Source organism: Amphiura filiformis, chromosome 15 (genome assembly GCF_039555335.1).
Source record: "Amphiura filiformis chromosome 15, Afil_fr2py, whole genome shotgun sequence".
Classification (NCBI taxonomy): Eukaryota; Metazoa; Echinodermata; class Ophiuroidea; order Amphilepidida; family Amphiuridae; genus Amphiura; species Amphiura filiformis.
In genome coordinates, this window is record NC_092642.1 from 52,991,945 (window position 1) to 53,014,770 (window position 22,826).

Below are 22,826 nucleotides of genomic sequence, written 5' to 3' on the forward strand. Positions count from 1 at the left end.
AACAAGTATATGGAAAATGCCATACGGCCGGGCGGTTTCACAAGTTGCCGGCTCGATCATGCCATTCGCCGCGTTCCAAGGACTTATTTCGTAGATTGTAGTTTGCTTGGTAAGGTTTCCAGTCTCACCATTAAGATGATGATTATATCGCTCGTTTTATCATGTTTATGGTAAAATTGTTCCCAGTCACACGGAATGGGCTATTCCAGAAAATAAGTGCACACCACCTGTCACCCCAATGTCACTTGAATAAGCTTGTTAAGGGGTACTACACCCTGTGGTAAATTTGTGACTATTTTTGCATTTTCTCAAAACTAATCACACACTGGTAACAAAAGTTATGTATATTATTGGGGCAAGGAATCCAATTACTGTACTGAAATTTCAGTGACTCAAGACAAGCGGTTCCGTATATATGATCGAAAATGAGGTACATCCTAGCGGTACCTTATTTTGTATCATAAATAACGAACCGCTGGCCTTGGGTCACTGAAATTCCAGTGTAGTAATTGGATTCCTTGCCCCAATAATATACATAACTTTTGTTACCAGTGTGTGATTAGTTTTTGAGAAAAATCCAAAATAGACACAAATTTATCGAGGGTGTAGTACCCCTTAATCAATTAAATGAAGGAAAAATCACGGAAATGTCCAAAATGAGTTTTCAAATTAAGGATTTCTGATTTTGAACTATTTTTCTGTCGGATTTTTTGCCTTTGGACATTTTAAAAGTCTGGATTTCCAACAGTCACGATTGGACAAAAAGTTCTGAAATTCGAACTTGTACACAGTAAAAAATATTTTAAACAACCGTTTAAAAAATTTAAACACTGTTTACGCCGGTCACTCTAACAACTTCTGTTCAAAGTTTAAACAACCTTGGGTTGTTTAAACTTTAAACATCCAATTGTTTAAAATTGTAAACAATTTTTTAAACAACAGTTTTTAAACATCTGGGTTGTTTAACATTAGTTGTTTAAATGTACACAGTTGTTTAAAGTATTTTAAACAACAAATGTTTAAAAGAAATAGTTGTTTAAAGCTGTTGTTTAAAACAATTGTTTAAAACATAGTTGTTTAAAATTGTTGTTTAAAAGTTTTAAATATTTTTGTTTGTTGAAATCAATTTACTTGGGAGAATGGGCAAGAAGAACCGACTGTAAAACATGCACATCAGCCCCATGCATCTGTGCATGAGCAATGTGAATGTGATACATTCAGAGGTAAGTGTTTGGTTTAAATATTGTTTGCTGTGGTTAAGCTTACACTCAACACTGTACTAGTCACGGCTGCATACTACTGCACAGCTTGCATCATTTAGCATGTACAACACACAACTGTGTGTTCATATAATACTCTATCACATCAAACAATATTTAAACCAAACACTCGCCTCTGAATGTATCAATTAGGTCTAGCATTTCCCACTTTTGGAGCAAGTCAATCACATAGTCATCCGCCATGATGATGATGAATCTGACCCTGATTTCAAGGAAGGAAACCCTCTTTTGCAAATTCGATCTTTTTTAAACAACGTTGTTTAAAAGTTCCTTTTTTGGTATTGTTCATGAATTAAACACACACTGTTTAAAATTCAAGGACCGTCTTTTAAACAATGTTGTTCAAAGTTTGAACAACATCGTTTTAAACAGCGACATTTTAAACAGTGTTTTTGCTGTGTATAATAAGGCTCTATCACATCAAACAACATATTTAAACCAAACACTTACCCCTGAATGTATCAATTAGGTCTGGCATTTCCCACTTTTGGAGCAAGTCAATCACATTTAGTCACCCGCCATGATGAATCTGACCCTGATTTCAAGGAAGGAAACCCCCCTTTTGCAAAATGCGATCTTTTTTAAACAACGTTGTTTAAAAGTTCCTTTTTTGGTATTATTCATGAATTAAACACACACTGTTTAAAATTCAAGGACTGTCTTTTAAACAATGTTGTTCAAAGTTTGAACAACATCGTTTTAAACAGCGACATTTTAAACAGTGTTTTTGCTGTGTAGGGGGTGTGGTGTGCATCTATTTTCTGTAATAGCCCAATGACCTTCTCACCCAATTACCCCCTTTTCAGTGTCAAATCTCGCCAAAAGACTCCTAGTTTTACAGGTGTCCACACACCCCCATCATCGAATATAAGTTAGAAAATAAGTTAAAAGAATTGTTTGCACTGTCTAAAATGCTTGTTTATTGACAACATTGGCCAATAAAGGTCAATACCCATTACATTATAGAGGGTATGTAATACTACGTCACTCATGACAGAGTCATCCTCATTTAAATAAAGTTCTGTCCTCCGTAAGGTACCACAGGGCAATTCGCATGATAATACAATAAAACAGAATATGTATGAATGGTTGTGGAATCGATCTAGAGACCTGTCCCTCTGTCATCTTAAGCTATCTTAGAACTGTCCTCCAACATGTCTGCCATTATACCGTTCCGGTTGGTTTATTGCATAGGGTCTATATTGACCAGAATCAAGTAACGAAACATCCTACATGGTTACAACTATTCCTTTGACTTGTTTGCAATTTCATAAATGTAAGTTTACAACTTTACATGTCTTTTTATAAATTATGTGTGTTTGAATAAAGTCTCCGCGGCAATCATAGCATTATGCCATATATGTTAGAAAAATAATTATCACGCACGAATCACATTTTATTTAAAACACCTTGAACCCATATTAACCATAAAAACGAATGAAAACAGCCGGCTCTCAACACGCAATTCAAAATTCCCACGCCGAAAGTTTCTAGTGCAATGACGTAATGGTTATTTGCGCTCAATTGTCTTCATTGTATGGGACGTCATTGAACTAGACAATTTCAGTGCCCGGGAATTTGGTATCGCGGTTGAGAACCAGTCCTGTTTTCAAGCTATTCATTTTTATGACCAATATGAGTTTGTTTAAAATAAAATCACGTGATTCGTGCCTGTATCATTATTTTTCAAGTATAAGGCAAAGTGTTTTGATTGTCGGAGACTTCCTTTAAGAAATAAATGGAATCAATGATAAAGGATGCTGAACATAGTTCTCCATGTAAGATGTAAACCATAAAACACGAATAATCACTGGTGCTCGTTGAATCTACAATAAAAGTACGATATGTTCAGTTAATTCGGAGTACAAGTTGCTAAAGTATCGTCCCCGTCATGGCACCAGTACCCCGCGTCGTCGAATAAGCCACCGACTATCGGCACGTCGTTAAATAAGCCGCCGAATAAGCCATCGAACCATTTACACTCATCTTTACAGCAAGATTCCCAACCCCCATCAGTAGTGTAACACCAAATATACGACTCGTTGTAGTACCAACACCCTGTCATCCCTTCGTCGGTGCCCGATTTACACGTTTTTCCATTTCTTGTAGTTTTACCTCCATATTGATTAGATACACCGCGTTCTTCGAGATCATTTCGCTGGTCAGCTTTGCCGAGGAATTCACGCAAAAGTAAAGCAGCTACATCTTCCAGTTCCTTTTCTTCTGGAGGCTGGGCCATGGTTAGCAGTGGTGAAAACACCAAAATCAGAATAACAAAACGGGTTTTGTCTGGTGCAGCCATGATCTGTTAATACAAAACAAACGATTTTCATTATCTGAATCAATATATTATTGAAAAATAACACTTTGGTGTTTCGCAAAAGTTCATTCTACAAATCTTATACTTTGAAAAATTGCTAGTTTTACAAAAGTGTTGTTGGTTCAGCCCTCTTTACAACATAACTCAAGAACCACAGGACCTACAAAAGTATATCTGTGATATTTAAATTCTTCTACACGCTCGCTATGAATTGAGCAATGCAATTTTTGCTAAAGCATACTACCATTCGCAAGATGGTGTGAACTTATTTTTTTTGCTGACAGCGACCAACAGTTAGACTATGCTATAGTCGTTTTTTGATAAATAAAACATGTTATTAATCATGATGAAAGCATTCAGTTGAACTCGAAATTATATTGATATTTATTACATCAAAATACTAGTATAAAATTGTTATGAAAAAGTTTAGTGACAGTGACAGTAAAAGTAAAGTATACGTAGGCTTATATTATTGAATGCAACATCATAATGTCATTATATAAGCACTTCAATACTGAACAATTCTGATTTTAGAATCTACCAGTTTATTAATCACATATAAGTCCCAGTTAAAACCAACTATGGACTTTCAATTTTAAACGGGACTTTGATCCCTAACACAAACACTGTCAATCATACTTGTTTAGAATCCAATTTAACCGCACGCACAAAGCCTGGAAATAACAAGCATGGTACAAGACGCGCTCATGTTCCCGTCGACACAAAGGCCGCATAGTTATGTACCATATAGAGTATTTAAACCATAACGAGATCTGTGCGACCAATCACAAGCCAGATCCATTTAAAGATGCATTACATCATGGCCAATTTTAGTTTTAAGCTTAAATTCAACATCCACCGAGGATGGGTCCGGGGGAGAGGTAGTTTTGAGCGTTTCGACAGTATTTTTGTGGGACACGAGAGTACATCAGACATATCAAATTGCATTCTGAATACAAAGGATGTCTTTCTGATATCAAATAATTTTCATTTTTTGAAATTCACGATATAATACAAATTTTATGACAAATTATTAAAATTTGATATTTTGCACATTTTTGATATTTAACAGTCCTCGAAGTAAATTTTTTATAAATCTAATGACATATTAATTCTTAAAGTGTATGTAGCTGGGAGGAAAAGCCGACGATCAATTGAAAATTTTGACCTTTTATATTGAAGATATGGATTTTTTTTCCCAAAAAGACCTAATTTTTTTGGTGTTTTGGAAAAAATCCATATCTTCAATACGAAAGGTCAAAATTTTCAATTGATCGTCGGCTTTTCATCCCACCTACATACACTTTAAGTATAAATCATCAGATTTATAAAGTTTACTTCGAGTACTGTTAAACATCAAAATCACAATTATTTGATATCAGGACATTCTTCGTATTCAGAATGCAATTCGATATGTCTGATGTGCTCTAATGTCCCACAATAAATACTGTCCAAACGTTCATACCCCACCCCTTAAGGTAATACACTATTTTAAAGTGTTGCGATTTGGTAGTTCACAACATCTTACGAATGGTAGTGCGCTTCGGCAAAAATTGCATTGCTCATTTCCTTGCGAGCATGTAGAAGAATTCAAATATCACAGAAATGCTTTTATAGGTCCTGTGGTTCTTGAGTTATGTTGTAAAGAGGGCTGAAACAACACTTTTGTAAAATGTACATAACTCATTAACAACAATAAATTAAGCAAGTTTTCAAAGTATATGATTTGTAGAATGAACTTTTGCAAAACATCAAAGTGTTATTTTCAATAATATATTGATTCAGACAATAAAATCGATTTTTTTTTGCTGCTTCGACCAACAATACCGCATCTACCCTTAATATATTATTTATAGGTTAATGAACGCGTATTACTTATTGGGAGAGAAATTAGACAAAATAATGCACGCGCGCTGATGTTGATGCGTCTAATGCACGAGCCCCGAAGGTGGGAGTGCATTAGACGCATCAACATCAGCGCAAGTGCATTATTTTGTCTAATTTCTCTCCCAATAAGTAATACGCGTTCATTAATCTATTTCATACACAAGAAAAAAACACGTGATTTTTGCTTTTTCTATAAAACAAATTATCACTAAAAATGTTGGAAAACCGTGCATCAACCCGCCCGAAAAATGAATCAATCCTACGCGACGCGAACGCGCGCGAAACACTGCGCGTAGTACGCGGAGTGCACAATATACACAATCAATGCATGTTTCGTACTTTTCTAACAGCTTTTCTGATTGGCTGCTTTGATATAGGAGTGTATGAATGAAAATAACACTTTGATGTTTTGCACAAGTTCATTCTACAAATCATATACTTTGAAAACTTGTTGATTTATTGTTGTTAATGAGTTGATTTCAACTGGAATAGTCCAACTCAATGACCAAACCTTTACTTTCTCAAGTAGGGCCAAATTATTATGAACTAACCACTAACACCGGTTTTGAATTTTTGAATTGTCAAATTTGACAAGGTACTATACAGACATGTCAGATGGGGACATAACAGATTTCTCTGTCATCCGACTTGTCAAAGAGGGACTTAACAGAATCTTGTCAAAATGAAATGGATAATCTTGTCAAATATGATGAGTCGAGATCTTGTCAATTTTAATAGTTACTTGTTAGAATGAAGCTGAAACGATTCACTTTGATAAGATTGTCGGTTCGGTCCACTAGTAGGAGGCCGCCAGTGGGATAATATAATAAACATGTGGTAGGTACCATACCGGTATTAGGCCTATGTATCACTGATGGTTGTTGGATGATCTAGAGACCCGTTCCGGGGGCATTTTAAAACTGTCATCCAACATAGCTGCCGTTTCAATTATTTAATTGCATAATGCATAGGTCTTATTGTAAAATGGATACATTGTGTGTATCTTCCACATTGTTCGTGCGTTCATTCAATTCGTACGTGCAGCATCTTTAATATGCGGCCTACTGGCTATGGCTGACCCGACACCGTTAGAGGGAGCACACCTCCATAAGATTCCGCGGCCAAATGTGTAACCCGCAAAATAGTCCTCATCAAACGTAGAAATTTAGCTTTTTGTTACATTTTTCAGCAAATAATGTGTCTGAGATACGTTTGTTTGATGACATTCTAAAGCTGAAACGGTTTTGATGAAATTACGTGCAGAAAAAATGATTTTAAATGTGTTCTGGCGGACTAATCGTGCATATCATGTATCGATGTAAAATCCCAAGAATTGAGCTTTCAACAGCTTTGAAATCACGGGATGGGGTAAAAATGTCAAATTTTCAAAAAACTGACATTGGCGATCTATGTGCAAAAGAAAATATATTAAAGCTTAAAAGGATCATCCCATAACCATGCCCAGTTTCATTGCTCTATTGCAGGGAAATAATTAGAAGAGATTTCCGAGAGGCTTTTTTGCATGTAGGCCTATTTCAATGGGAAGCGTAGGCCTAATGGTGGTGTGCCCCCTTATACTCGGGGAGCTAGAGGCACGTCCTGTGCATCCCCCAGGACTAAACCAAACCAACTTTTTTAGGTTCCTGAGATGACCCCAAAACATAATCAGGATGTTCCCAAAAATATAAACTGGCCCCAAGGGGGGTAAAAGGTCATCGAACTTTGCACAGGGTCAAAATTATAAACTTGCTCAAACTGTTAAAAACCATTCCAATGTATTCCCCTAGTCACATGGATTCAGAAAATGTATAGTTTGACCTATCTAGGACGTATTGTTCTCACATTTTTGCCTCCATAGGGGTTGAAAACAACAAAGTGCTCCGATTTTGCCAAAAGAGGTGTCAAATTGTTCGTTTTGGTTAAACAAATCAAATAAGGATAGGATTGTAATATCTTGGATGCTTCGTTACCTAGGTAACACAGCAAAATAGGTCAAGTAGGCCCTACCGGTACCATTGAGGCCTATTGACCTTGACCTATTTTGCTGTGTTACCTAGGTAACGAAACATCCAAGATGGTGCAATCCTATCCTTATTAGATTTGTTTCATCAAAACGAACATTTTGACACCTCTTTTGGCAAAATCGGAGCACTTTGATGTTTTCGACCCCCATAGCGGCAAAAACGTGACCTTTGACCTTTTTGGTTATAACTCAAGAACGGTACATCCTAGATAGATCAAACTATACATTTTCTGAATCCTTGTGACTAGGGGAATACATTGGAATGGTTTTTAACACAATTTGGGCAAGTTTAACATTTTGACCCTATGCAAAGTTCGATGACCTTTTACCCCCTTGGGGCCAGTTTATATTTTTGGGAACATCCTGATTATGTTTTGGGGTCATCTTAGGAACCTAAAAAGTTGGGTTTGGTTTAGTCCTGGGGATGCACAGGACGTGCCTCTAGAGACGGGCGTTAGTACGATCGCGGCGCATGGGAATCGCAACCTCATCGATCAACTTACCTGGGTAAGAGACTAGGATCACTACACAAAATGTTTCAATGCAGAACAGCAGACAATAAAATCTGGAACGAAGAATAAGCGTAATACATTATCACTAGGAGATATTATTTTTCAAGTTCGTGAAAAATACATGACCGGTTGAGATATCCGGGAAAATACATAATGTTATTGTAAACGGTGCATGGTATGTAGTTGGGTATTTATGGGTTGAAATGTCATGCAAGGGTTTAATTTGATCTCGTACACTAGTTTGTAATGTTTGATAAAATTGCCTCATTTTTTTGTTATTAAAAAATGAATAGGTTCTTTTCAAAAATGACCCAACTTATCAAATTTGAGTAGTTTGAGTAGTTTGTCGTCAAAAATGCGGGCAAAAATGACCAAAAAAAACACCCAACAAAACAAATTTGATAGTTTGTCAGGAGTACTTAAGGGTCAATCCATATCAAATCAAGGAGGGCTCCCCTTGACCCTCAGATTTTTATATTTTACCTGTAGTAATATTAACAAGAATTTGTCTTTTAAAAAGACAAGTTCACGGATCAGATGTAGGCCTCTAGTACTTTGGTCTAACATTTAATATTCATATCTAACCTACTCTGCACTTTAATACGACAATAAATAAGTGATATGAGGCTTAATGATATATGTGTCTTGACTCTGGAAAACAATTTTTTTTTTAAACCTCATTTTGCATTTAGGTTTTTAAGCCACCTACAGGATCTCATTTCGCATAAATGTTTTTAAGCCACCTACAGGAAACAAATTTGGCTATAAATACGAAGAAAATTGTATCAAAATGTCCACTATTATTGCATGTTAGCAATATCTTAAATTTGTTGAATATAATTTTCTATACAGATGCAAGATGACAAGATGCCTTATCACTAAAGTAAACGAATTACACAGCTAGTCTTGTTCTTGCTAACTTTTGTCAGGGATATTTGTCTCATAGCCCTGCTTTTATGAACCCCAATTATTATTTTGTAACAGAAAATATATACATGTATTATCAGGTTTATACACACATTGGGGTGTTATTAAAGAGTCAATAAACATCCAATTAACTATAGATAATGGACTTAGTTTTGTGCAATGTAGTTATATTGAATTTTTTCTGAAGTAAATCGCCCATTGTAACTTGCTGCATAGTTTTCTATACAGATAGGCCTAATCACAAAGTAAACATTAAGTATACTGACCATGACCTGCCTACCTAGCTTTGATTAACCAATCAGTTATGTGTATTGTCAGCATATGATGGCTATAAGCCAATTGCAAACATGTTTATAACAAAAGGCTAAAAACTTCCTACACTGGAGAGACTCACTGACCTGCTAATTAAGGCTTAATTTAGTCCTTGTCTTGTTTGAGGTCTATAGCTCTTACGGAATTTCTGTGGCAGCCATTTAAAGTTGGTCCCAAAAACTGCCCTTGAAATAAGTTTCATCCTTGGGAGCCTGTACCGTCCTTATAAAGAAAGAAAGGTCTGAATCCTTGTATGGTTAACCACTAATTGCATACCCAATTTGTCAAAAGTACAGAAAATCAAATGTCTGTTATTGCGCGTCGTGTCACGGGGTCATGAAATATGCGAAAAAATGTAATGTTTTGTAAATTGGCAAGTTTAGCCCCCCCCCCCCCTCAATTCACATTCTTGTCAGATTAATTGCTTTTTGTAGTTAGTTGCTGCTAAATATAAGACAAATACAATGCACATCCAGAAAATTGACAAGTCATTTACATTTTGAACAGCGCCCTCGCAAAGATGAAATTTATCGCACTATACCACATTTTCAGGGGGCCAAAGTCACGTCGACTTTCAAAATTGATTCACTTTTATAACACTAGGCCTACTGGTCTTATTACAACACTGCCCAAGCCCCAGTAATCTTATAGGTTGCCTTCATATAGGCCTATATTGAATGTTGTTGTGTCTTTGTGGGTTTGTGCCGGGGTTGGGGGGGTGTGGGATTGTACAGTTGGTTGTTTGATCTAGAGACCTGTTCCGAAGTTAAAAACGGTCATCCAACATGGCTGCCGTTTCAATTATTATACCGTTCCGATTGTTTCATGCAAAATGCGTAGGCCTCATGGTCTTAAGGGATCTAGAATGAGCGTTTATTGCGTTTCGACAGTATTTTTTGTGGGACATGAGAGCACCTCAGACCTATCGAATTGCATTCTGAATACGAAGCATGTCTTTCTGATATCAAATAATTTTCATTTTTTGAAAATCACAATATAATACAAATTTTATGACAAATTATAAAAATTTGATATTTTTCAAATTTTTGATATATAACAGTCCTCGAAGTAAATTATATAAATCTAATGATATATTCTTAAAGTGTATGTAGCAGGAGGAAAAGCCGACGGTCAATTGAAAATTTTGACCTTTCATATTGAAGATATGGATTTTTTTCCCCAAAAGACCTAATTTTTTTTGGTGTTTTGGGAAAAAAATCCATATCTTCAATACGAAAGGTCAAAATTTTCAATTGATCATCGGCTTTTCATCCCACCTACATACACTTTAAGTATAAATCATCAGATTTGTAACGTTTACTTCGAGTACTGTTAAATATCAAAAATATCAATTTTAATGATTTACCATAAAATGTGTATTACATTGCGAATTTCAAAAAATCAAAATTATTTGATATCAGAAGGACATTCTTCGTATTCAGAATGCAATTCGATATGTCTGGTGTGCTCTAATGTCCCAAAATAAATACTGTCCAAACGTTCATACCCCTTCCCTTAATGTGAAACGGAAAAAAAATGTGCACCTTCTGCATTGTCCGCGCGCACATTTTGTACGTGTAGAATCTTCAATATGCCTACTGGCTAAATAAGTGACCAGACCTCATCACAGGAGAGTGGTTTTGAATAGTTAAGACAGGCGTACAACTGACCTCATTGATCAACTTACCTACGCTAGGTTCACTTCAACGTCGCACAAAATGTTTCAATGCAGAAAAGCAGACGATAAAATCTGGAACGAAGAATAAGCGTAATACATTTATCACTAGGAGATATTTTCGTGAAAAATCGGTGACCGGTTGAGAAATCCGTGAAAAATGAAATCGCAATCTCTATTGTATATAATCTCCGCGCTTTCATTTGACAAAATAATCAAAAGTAAAGTTTAGACAAACAAATAATGGAGGCCTATTTCGTATTGCACTGGGGACATTTTACATTTTGGTCAAAAACAAAATGGGTATAAAACAATGAAGAGGAAGATTTAACTGATGCAAAACAAATACATGAAATTTAATTAATTGACACGCCTAGATTTTACCAGGCAAATATTTTGCAAGCTTTACGCCTGCCACGCACATCATCCGCGCCAGGTAAAGAATTATTTTGAAGCACGTGTTTTTATCAACTGCCCGCCGGCCGATGAGTAGCTTCTATTACAATATAAGTTTATACTCCGCGCTCGGTGAGCGATTGGTCATGTTGGTTAAAACCAATCATTGGCTAAAATCAATCGCTAATAGAGTAGCGAGTTACTGTATTGTTGAATGATATGTAAACTCTGGGACAATAAGATCACATTCCTCAGTAAGTTGAGATGAATTGATTTTATTCCTAATTATAATGAAAATAGAATGATGGTGTAGTAGATTCTTTTGATATGATTATATTCTCAAACAGTTGAATACACCACGTTATTTTCGGTCAATTTAAAAACCTTTCGGCGGAATTGCAATTACATGTGTTGAAAGAATATGATAATCGTATCTTAGTTAATTGAACTTCCAATCAGTTAATTGAAAACAAAATGGACAACAAATCCAATTTTCTTGTGTTGGCAACGTTTAAAGAGGGTAATGAGCATGCGCATATCGTAAAAACGTGTAATTTCGGCTGGTGAATGGAAACGTTGTATCTTATATCGTTCAGGTGATGTGCTTAGCCTTAGTCGCTCGTAGTCCTAAACCTTAAACATCATTTTCCGAGGCGCGGAAGTACATCAAATTGGTGTCGGGTGACCTTTGACATTCTTTTGTGGCGAGTGACATGGTCTTTCAATTCACGCCGAGTGTCCTTGGCAGGCTTGACTATGCTTCAGTGGTCATGAAAGAATTCAAAAGATAACCTCTGCCCCAATAATCCAACCTATTGTCTGAAACTGCACCTCGGAAGCCGAGGAAATATGGAAATGTTTTAGTGCAAAAGAGTCTTTAAATGCTGAACGATGTGCTCCAAGCTATGTGCATTATCAGTGCATTGTGTGTTTACCACGTTAACATTTCACAGATCAATGATTCCAAGGACAGGCTATTGTTATCGCATGGGCAATACCATTTTCTTGCACGGGTAAATCAATAGGCCTACATAAACAATGAGACCATAAAGCATTAATTTTCATGTTCAAAATACTTTTATCACTCTAACGGAAGCATATCAAAGGCATAAATTAGTTACTATTGGTAGTAAGCCTACATTTGAATCTTATTGTATTAAAACATGTTCAATTACAACAGTTGAATTTATTAATATTTTGCATGTGTTCCCCGTACTCATGAATGGCGAGGTAGCGTCCAGTTCATTGGAGCATGCGCAGTCATTCCTATCCTACGGTCTTCGTGTGATCGGCTCATGTCACAACTATCGTGATTGGATGGGGCTTCACGTTTTCCTACCGTCCGACGAAATTTTTTAACCAATCAGAAAAACTTTTACATAATATTTTTTGTGAATAAATTACGAAGAGAACATAGAAAACCCCGCCATCATCGGCCAATCCGTTCAGGAGTATTGGTTTCAGGAATTGTGGGCTTGTAATTTCCGTCCGCCTTGCGACAATAACCTACATTTATGACTTTCACAGCTTAGTTAGGAAATACTATAACCTATTAAATGCTGAACGGCCCGTGTTGGTATCTTTTTTGGATTTTTTTTTAGAAATTAAAATATGACCATCGCCCGTTTTCCGGCTGAAATCGACATAGTGATTTGCTGTAGTACGAGCCAGTGGACAATTCTTGAGAGCAAAAGAGACCACGTTTCCATATATGTATGGTAAGAACTCAGTCCTCAAATGATAGTCATATAACGACCAAAAGATAAGCGACTGACTATCATCATAGATGAACTCCTGGATGGGGCAGCTTTAATTAGCATGAGGCCGCATTGATATGTAAATAGCGTATTGTTATTTAAATTTGTGCCCAGACGTATTGAGGGCGACAGTCATGTAATCCAGACAGAGAATGGCTGCATATGCCGGGCATGTCAATTTGCTGAGTGAAGGCTGATAATCACCTTTCTGTACAGGTAATAAGCTAGTATATTTCGTGTACCAGTTGGTTATAACAAAAATTAGTATCATATTAAATATATTAAATGTATAAACTTTGAAAGTTACATGAATTTGAAGAGCAGAGCTTCGAAATATAGCTAAGTCAGGTGATGTGAAATTCTGCTGCGTGACCCCCTCTGCGTGGTAGAATTATATTCATAAAACATTGAATTTAACAGATATCATGGGCAGCCAACCACGATTTATCAGCATTTAAAATATATGTTAATTAACAAAGATAAATAATAAAGAGTACAAATGGCAATTAACAAGTAAACAAGCCTGAAATCTTAAAATGTTGCCACGTGATTTCCCGAACACATGATATGTCAATATGTGACCACTATTCAGATTTACCGTAAATATTTTGAGTATGCTTGCACATCATGCACATACACTGTGCATTTCTTTACCTCCGTATAAAATCAATAATTCATGCTGGGAGCCAAGTAACATTGTCTGCTCACTGCAGATTGGTATTTTATTTTACTTGAGAGCATAATAGAAATACATAAGACGAATCATGGCGCCATGATGGAAGGTCAGGTCGGGTATCAAAGGTTATTATAACTTAAATACTACTTGTATTTCCCACCTTGCCTCTGTCACATATTTCCTTCATATTGTTGACAGCAAGTCCTAATTTTGACTTTGCTATTGCAAAATGTCATTTCATATCAAATTAGTAGACTTTCTTTGAAAAAACATATCACTGGTGCCTGATGGGAATACCCGTCCGCCATTTCATTAAACTGGATCGTTTTCGCCTGGTTTGTGCCCAGATGTATTGGGGCGCGCTATACTCTCATTGAACAGGCAAAGTTCGCAAAACTAACAACGTTGTTATTTGCCAAACTCAATTAACATGATCCAAGGGGTCGAACATGAATTATTCATAACGAGCTATAACGGATCGATAACTGGCCTCACTTTCTAGCTAGTAAACCAGCTGAATGTTTCATAGATTTTGCGTTGCTAATAGAACAACCGTGACTTTAGTGTCACCCCCTTGCTATCATTGAGGACCGAGTTCCGCAGTCTAAGTCGCTCGACCAATCTCGAACAAACTCGCCATGCATGGCTGTTGAAGAACTTTAGGATTCGCCCTACTATCATGGCAATTTTTGACACGGAAGATATTGGGATGATGACTAGCCCTAGAACTCTGGCCATAGTATCCGTTTTTACTTCCACTAGGGCCAGAGGCACTTACATTGAAAAAATTGTTGGAGATGGTTGAACGCAACAGAACAAATAAATGATGATAATTGACCTTTTCATCGTGTTCGTGGGTCACCGCAAGAGCTGTAAAATTCCATTTGAAAAAACATATTTTTCATATTTATGCACACTTTCCCTACCTATTTAAATGAACCTCAATATTGACCATCATATTGTACCCATTTGTGTTACCTTCAATTCGACGATCCCTGTTGATTTGCCGTGAAAACGCTTGCATTTACTTGGAGGGAATTGTTCGGTTCTTCCGTTATTTACAACATTGGCATCATTTGACCTCTTGACCTGATGCGAAATCTTCCCTATAATTGAAGACCGAATTGAAAAGACTAGTTTGCGTATGACGTCCTGTCAACCAGACCAAAAATGCCGTACTGCGCAGGTCAGTAACCAATCACGTCGCGCCTTTGCCCTGACGTCAGACACAAACTAGTCTTTAATTCGGTCTTCAATTATACCATCATGCAACCGCATCTGACCTCGCCACATCCCGAGGTCGTCATGTCCATTTTACTTGTGGGGTGGATAAATGACGGAGTAGTGGACTAGGAATAGTAAATTAACATGAAACGTAAAACACCTGTATAAAACGAGAATAACTCACGCATGTCCGACCGGCCGGCCGCCCGTTGGAATAAAAAATACACGCTGGATTGTCTTGGAACTCCAAATGCTTTAGTTACAAACAGAGATTGCGCTAGTAAAAATGCATTTCAGCCCCTGCCAAAGTTCATTTTCGGACTCCCCCGTAAAGTAGAATAGTCCAGATTATCGTAACCTTTGACATTGCCAATATCACACAAATGTCGTCTATTTCATACCGTAAAGAAGTATGAGCAAGTTTCTGAAGAATATTGGTAAGTTTAAAGGCCAGATATCAGGCTAACGAATATGATCTGCATATATAGAAAGATCCGATCGTTGTCCGAACGTCAAAATTTGATAAATGTCAATGGTACAATTCCAAGCACGTGAAAGTCGTGAGGTCATTTCTCAACACAATACCTGTCAGAGGATAATTTACATAGGCACAAAAGACCGTGTTCAATGTAGCGTTACTCAGCCAAACATGGCAGAGTAGGTCCCGGATGGTCGTACATGTTCCTATCTCCACAACGTTATACCTTTCCAACAAGGAAAGAGATACAAAAGGCGAACGTCTAATGATGACGCTGTGCCACGCCCAGTAAATTTTGCCAGGCAAATAATTTTGTTTTTCCCTCAAGTTTAAATTCCCCCAACAAATTTGCCAACTCAATACATCGAGTATTCCATCTGCTAGAGAAATGGATAAAAACGTAAAACTGCGAATATAATTTCCTCATTTTCAGCTTCAAAGGGCAGCCATTCTAAACCGCTGGAATTTGCGGAGCGAGCAGCAATTCTCGGAACAACAACAACTCAACAAAAATCACAACACAAGTCCATCAAAAAAATCATACGTTGTGTAGCCAAAAAAATTGTTCAAGCAAAACAAAATTCAGGCCCCAAATCTGGCTAACATAACCGTGTCAAGCATCATCAAGCATAAAAGCAACTCACTTCTCAAATACTCAAATTACACAAGTAATAATTCATCATTTCTTACCTTCAGATCTGCGTGTATGGCTGGCAAAACTCAGAATGATGAGAAAAACCAAATAGCCCAAAGCACTCCTGAGCACTCCCATCAAGCACACAAAGGGGAGAAAACCAGGTGCAAAATATTGATTCCTAAATAGAGGTTGTGCGTGAAATTATTGATTGATTTGAACCGGTGTCCTTCACCGTAATCATGGCGCAGTGCAGTCCATTCAATTCAATGACAATGGCGCAGTGCAGTCCATTCAATTAAATGTTGTCATCAACCTATTTGATCGCAGTGAATTTGTTGTGTGTGAGACGAACTGTCGCAGTAGATTGCAATCATGCTTTTGTTGAATGGATTTTAGTAGTCCGCCATATTTACGGTATGATACGTCATATGCACAACCTCTATAGACCCTATGCAATAAACCAACCGGAACGGTATAACAATTGAAATGGCAGACATGTTGGAGGACAGTTCTAAAGCAGTATACAGATTTTTATTGTACGTACAATATTGTATGTACAATATGTACGTTATTTAATCTATTGTTATTCTATTTCCAGTAATGTTTAAGTTCTAACGAATGTTTGATGACGTAAAATCGATAATATATTTCTGCTAGATATTGTATGTAACATATTATCGATTTTTCGTCATCAAACATTCGTTAGAACTTAAACATTACTGGAAATAGAATGGCAATAGATTAAATAACGTACATATTGTACATACAATATTGTACGTACAATACTCGGAGTCTGAAGCCCGCTTAAGATAGCTTAAGATGACAGAGGGACAGGTCTCTAGATCGATTCCACAACCATTCATACCTATTCTCTGTTTTATTGTATTATCATGCGAATTGCCCTGTGGTACCTTACGGAGGACAGAACTTTATTTAAATGAGGATGACTCTGTCATGAGTGACGTAGTATTGCATACCCTCTATACTGCTGACTCCTCCCAAACAATCCCAAATATTTGAAAACTGTGTCGCCCTCGCTTGAGACACAATTTAAATCTCCCCCCAATTTTAAACGAGGGCAGTATTCCAGAAAATATTCAATTAAAGTGATTCAGTGATTTGCTCATCTGGACGATCGTAAAAATCATCAAAATTCATATTTTGGTACCTTTGTCATTGTCATAGATGTGCTAACATAGCCTGCTAGTGATTCAGCCGAAAGCCGTATATTTAAGACAAAATAAGGCATTTACATAAATCTATATACTGACAGTATATAAATTAGCTACATGTATTTGAACGGGGCTCCAACTTCGTCAATGCTGCTGTTTTCTTCGTTTTTTGCCACATTTTCATTTCAAAAATAACAAATGACAATTTGAATGACTTACCTACCCCTGATAACACAATATGAATGGCATAACTGATAACTCAATATGAATGGCATAGTGTGTGTTGCTATCTACTCCTGATAACACAATATGAATGGCATAGTGTGTGTTGCTATCTACCCCTGATAGCACAATATGAATGGCATAGTGTGTGTTGCTATCTACCCCTGATGACACAATATGAATGGCATAGTGTGTGTTGTGATAAATCAATATGAATGGCATAGTGTGTGTTGCTATCTACTCCTGATAACACAATATGAATGGCATAGTGTGTGTTGCTATCTACTCCTGATAACACAATATGAATGGCATAGTGTGTGTTGATCGGGCCCTTTAAAGGGTAGTAGGCCTACAATAAAGGAATAAGGGGGGAGGGTGACAGATAATTTGGATGTTCAGGGGTGGGTGCTGTTTCGACTATTACGCCCTAAAAAGATCGTAAACATGTTAGGGAAAGTGTGCCGAGCTTCCAATTTGGCAGTGTGTAAGCCGGGGATTCAAAAGTTTTTGCATTTTGGCATATGGGATTATGGGAAGCCTTCGGAATTTTCGGCTGCACTAATAATTTTAGATGATTCATTAACTACTCCTGGTGTAGGCCTATACACATAGTTATACAGCCCCTAAAAATACAAGCAATCGCCTATGTAATCCATAAACCAAATAATCGCCTCACTATCTAACTGCTGCGCGAATATCTTGTTGTCGTTATTAGCCTATAGTTCTTCACATTTTGACAGTAGAGGACAGATTCGTATAGTAAGTCTCACTATGCGATATCACGCTGTGTTGGTGCCTATATAGGGGCCTACACTGTTCATCTGCAATGATATGACATACATTTTTGTGATTGTGAATTTTTAAAGCAAATTCCGACACTAAAAGCTTTCTTACAAAATTAAAAATTAAAAAACAAACGAATTTTGCATTTTGGGTTAGATTATATCAGCACCTAGGATTTTTTAAAGTTCTTCATGCGGAAATTAACAAATCTTAGTAGGCATATTAACGCATGCGGTCACTGTGATTCGCCGAGTTTGGTGTTGGCGACGGTGTTAACGATTCCCAATGCGGTCACACTATCATACGGATCGGCATCTCTTCCGATGCGCGCGGGAAATTCAAGGAATTTGCGTCTTCCCACATAGTGCGGAAGCTTGCGGACTTTCATATTGCACTTACAACCCACATAGCACAACACCGTGACCCTTACACACTTAATCATAGTTAACAACTCCTGATATTGACAGACCCAACTATGACATCTAAGGTTCGCTATCATTAACGTGTAAAGTCTATGGAGATCAGAATCCCGCTATCTCTAATAGGAAAAAGGGTTCGCTATACCTAAAAAAAAGGTCCGCTACTGCTAAGGTTCGATATCGCTAATTGGGAATAAGGTTCGCTAGTTCTAAGGTTCGCTATCACTAATTTTAAATAAGGTTCGCTATCACTAATTTTAAATAAGGTTCGCTATCACTAATTTTAAATAGGGCCTAAGGTCCGCTATCACTAATTTATTGAAAGTTCGCTATCTCTAAGGTTCGCCATCACTAATTGCAATAAAGGTCCGCTATACACAAGGTTCGCTATCACTAATTTTGTTTAAGGTTCGCTATCCCTAATTAATTAAGGTTCGCTATCTCTAAGGTTCGCTATCACTAATTTCGATTAGGGTGCGCTATACCCAAGGTTCGTTATCACTAATCTTAAATAAGGTCCACTATCTCTAATTTTAAATAAGGACCGCTATCTCTAATTTCAAATAAGGTTCGCTATCTCCAATTTCAAATAAGGTCCGCTATCTCTAATTTCAAATTGCATTCTCCTATGAGCTTCGATCAAAATGCAAAATTTGAGATAGCGAACCTTATTTGAAATTAGAGATAGCGAACCATATTTAAAATTAGAGATGGTGAACCTTATTTGAAATTAGTGATAGCGAACCTTAGAGATAGCGAACTTTAGAGATATCGAACCTTAGAGATAGCGGACCTTATTTAGAATTAGAGATAGCGAACCTTAGGGATACCGGGATTGTTAAAATTAGAGACAGCGGACCTTATTTTAAATTAGTGATAGCGAACCTTAGAGATAGCGCTAGCGAACCTTCAATAAATTAGTGATAGCGGACCTTATTTAAAATTAGAGATAGCGAACCCTATTTAAAATTAGCGATATCGGACCGTAGAAATACCGATCCTTATTCAAAATTAGTGATATCGAACCTTAGGTATAGTGTACCTTTTTCGTAATTAGTGATAACGGACCTTAGGGACAGTGGGCGTAGCTGGGATTTTTTCCGGGGGGGGGGGGGCAATCCGCCAAACAAAAATGGGGATATATATAGGTGCGGGTGGTGCGACGCACCCCCCCATCGAAAAGAAAATGTACTTTCAAAGAAAAGTACACTTTCAAATAATCAAAGAAAAAAAACCAAAAAAACAAAGGAAATAAGTTTTAAATTTGGCAATACAGTGGCCTAAGAGGGAAAATGGTAAACTGGGTTATTACTTTTTCAAAGAAATTGCTCGCTCCACGAGAAAAATTTGCTTTTTTATTACTAATTTGGTCTTAATAGAAATGAATTTTGCCCATAATTCTTGCTAATTTCCTAGTTAAAGTGCGCGCGAAGCTCGCTAAAAATGTCCAATTTCAAACAATTTTAGCCCAAAATGAAGGTAAATTGTACGTAAAGGCCAGTGCGCACGAAATGGGGCTGGGAGAATGTAGCCTATGTATGGCGAAGAGTGGTGTCAAGGGGGTGACACTAAATTCACGGTTGTTCTATTAGCAACGCAAAACCTATGAAAAATTCCGCTGGTTTACTAGCTAGAAAGTGAGGCCAGTTATCGATCCGTTATGAATAATTCATGTTCGACCCTTGGATCATGTTAATTGATATTGGCAAATAACAACGTTGTTAGTTTTGCGAACTTTGCCTGTTCAATGAGAGTATAGCGCGCCCCAATACATCTGGGCACAAACCAGGCGAAAACGATCCAGTTTAATGAAATGGCGGACGGGTATTCCCATCAGGCACCAGTGATATGTTTTTTTTTCAAAGAAAGTCTACTAATTTGATATGAAATGACATTTTGCAATAGCAAAGTCAAAATTAGGCCTTGAGGTCAATAATATGAAGGAAATACGTGACAGAGGCAAGGTGTGAAACACAAGTAGTATTTGAAGTTAAAATAACCTTTGATACCCGACCTGACCTTCCATAGCTTTCCATCATGGCGCCTTATGTATTTCTATATGCTCTCAAGTAAAATAAAATACCAAACTGCACTAAGCAGACAGAATGTTACTTGGCTCCTAGCATGAATTATTGATTTTATACGGAGGTAAAGAAATACACAGTTGCCTGCAAGCCGTGTACCATACTCTAAATACTTCGGTAAATCTGAATAATGGTCACATGTAGACATATCACATGTTCGGGAAATCACGTGGCAACATTTTAAGATTTCAGACTTGTTTACTAGTTAAATTGTCATTTGTACTATTGATTATTTATCTTTGTTAATTAATATATCTTTTAAATGTTGATAAATCGTGGTTGGCTGCCCATATTATATGTTAAATTCAATGTTTTATGAATATAATTCTACCACGCAGAGGGGGTCACACAGCATAATTTCACACTACACGATTTAGCTAGATTTGGAGCTCTGCATTTCAAATTCACGTCAATTTCAAAGTTTATACACTTAATATATTTAATATAATACTTATTTTTTTGTTATAACAAACTGGAACACGAAATATACTAGCTTATTACATATACAGCAAGGGATTTATACACATTCACTCAGCAATTTGACATGCCTGGCCCATCAAGACATTCTCTGTCTGGATAACATGACTGTCGCCCTCAATACGTCTGGGCGCAAATTTAAATAACAATACGCTATTTACATATGAATGCGGCTTCATGCTAATTTCTAGCGCCGCTTCCAGGCCTATTCCGTGGTGGTGTGATAGCGAACCGTCGCCGAAGACAATCATCAACGTTTGAAGCAACGCTCTGCAGGGTATATTGTTCTATTGTTTCCGATTAGAGCGCTGACATATTGGAAAATGTTGCCAATCAATATTCATGAGAGTGTACATTCAACGTCCAGTTTGCGAAATTGGGTGAGTTGTGTTTGGTAGGTGTGAAATACATGTGACTGGGCGTTTTAATTACGTAACGAATAAAGGCATTGACATTGTCGAATGGCTGCCCAGTGCTGTTATGTGTTTAGTTATTATATAGGCCTAATAATTATTATTAAATGTATTTATCATTCCTTTCTTTTCCCTTCTCTGTACTTATTCTTTCCTAGGCCTACATTTTATCACTCCCTCGCTCTCATTGTCCCTCTCTCATTCCCATAATTTTCCTTATATTTCTATTTATCTACTTGTCTTTATTATCCCTTCCTCCAGCCCTCATTCTCATTCTCCATATCCACCTCCCTCTTCCTCCTCCCCCCTCCCAAGACTTCTCACAGAGGTGAATCTGTCCCTCCCCAACCCCCTCCCCTCTTTGGGTACGCCACTATTTCTATACCAATCTCCTTAAAATAAAATTAAATGGAAATTTCTTAAAAACAACCTTTATAGGCCTATACTTATACTTACATGTAGGCCCTATACGTATAGCGATTACCATTAGTGTAATATAGATATATGGACTGGAAATGGCAGCCTTCATACATTCTAATGTGTAATCGATCACCAAGAGCATTCAATTTATTTAAATGAAACACCTATCGTCAGGTGGGTGGTAAAGATGATTGCATCGACAGCTAAAGCCTCCTTATAGTTTTCAGACCCACACAAGCACACATTTGGGATACATTGAGTACAATGGTACCACTTTTACACATGACTGCCCTTACACATGACTGTAGTGTGGTCACTTATTGATACTCGCCTGTTGTGTAGAGCGTTAATATGATGCCGGGTCAGTGACCAATTTCATGGCTGAACCCCTTTATTCGAAACAATGGTACCACTTTCATGAATAGCCTGTCGCAACTTCTAATCGGCATCAAACGAACAAAAGATTATATAATCTATTGCGACTCTATTTCTATTTAAAACCTCTTTGGTTTGAAGTGTGTAGCTTCAACGGTTCACCTGTGGCGCTGTTTGAAAGAGGGCTTTGGCACCTCGTATCTGTCAGAGGAGAGGGGACAACTCCATTAAATTTGCATGCAAGTTTGGCAGCTGATAGTAACAGTACAATTTATTTAACTACTTTTTTTAAAAAGGAAAATAGTTTTGGAATCTTTGGTAAATTTTCTAGTCAACGGTCAAAGTTAAAAAAAAAAA

General features: G+C 37.1%; 1 long non-coding RNA gene across 1 annotated transcript; it reads right to left on the bottom strand.

The window, feature by feature from the left end:
* Window positions 1–2,019: 2,019 nt before the first annotated feature.
* On the bottom strand, window positions 2,020–16,588 carry LOC140171836 (uncharacterized). The gene is made up of 4 exons (XR_011861649.1): window positions 16,158–16,588; window positions 10,949–11,011; window positions 8,014–8,075; window positions 2,020–3,585 (listed from the first exon to the last, which is right to left on the bottom strand). It is a non-coding gene; the product is annotated as an uncharacterized lncRNA (long non-coding RNA).
* Window positions 16,589–22,826: the final 6,238 nt, after the last annotated feature.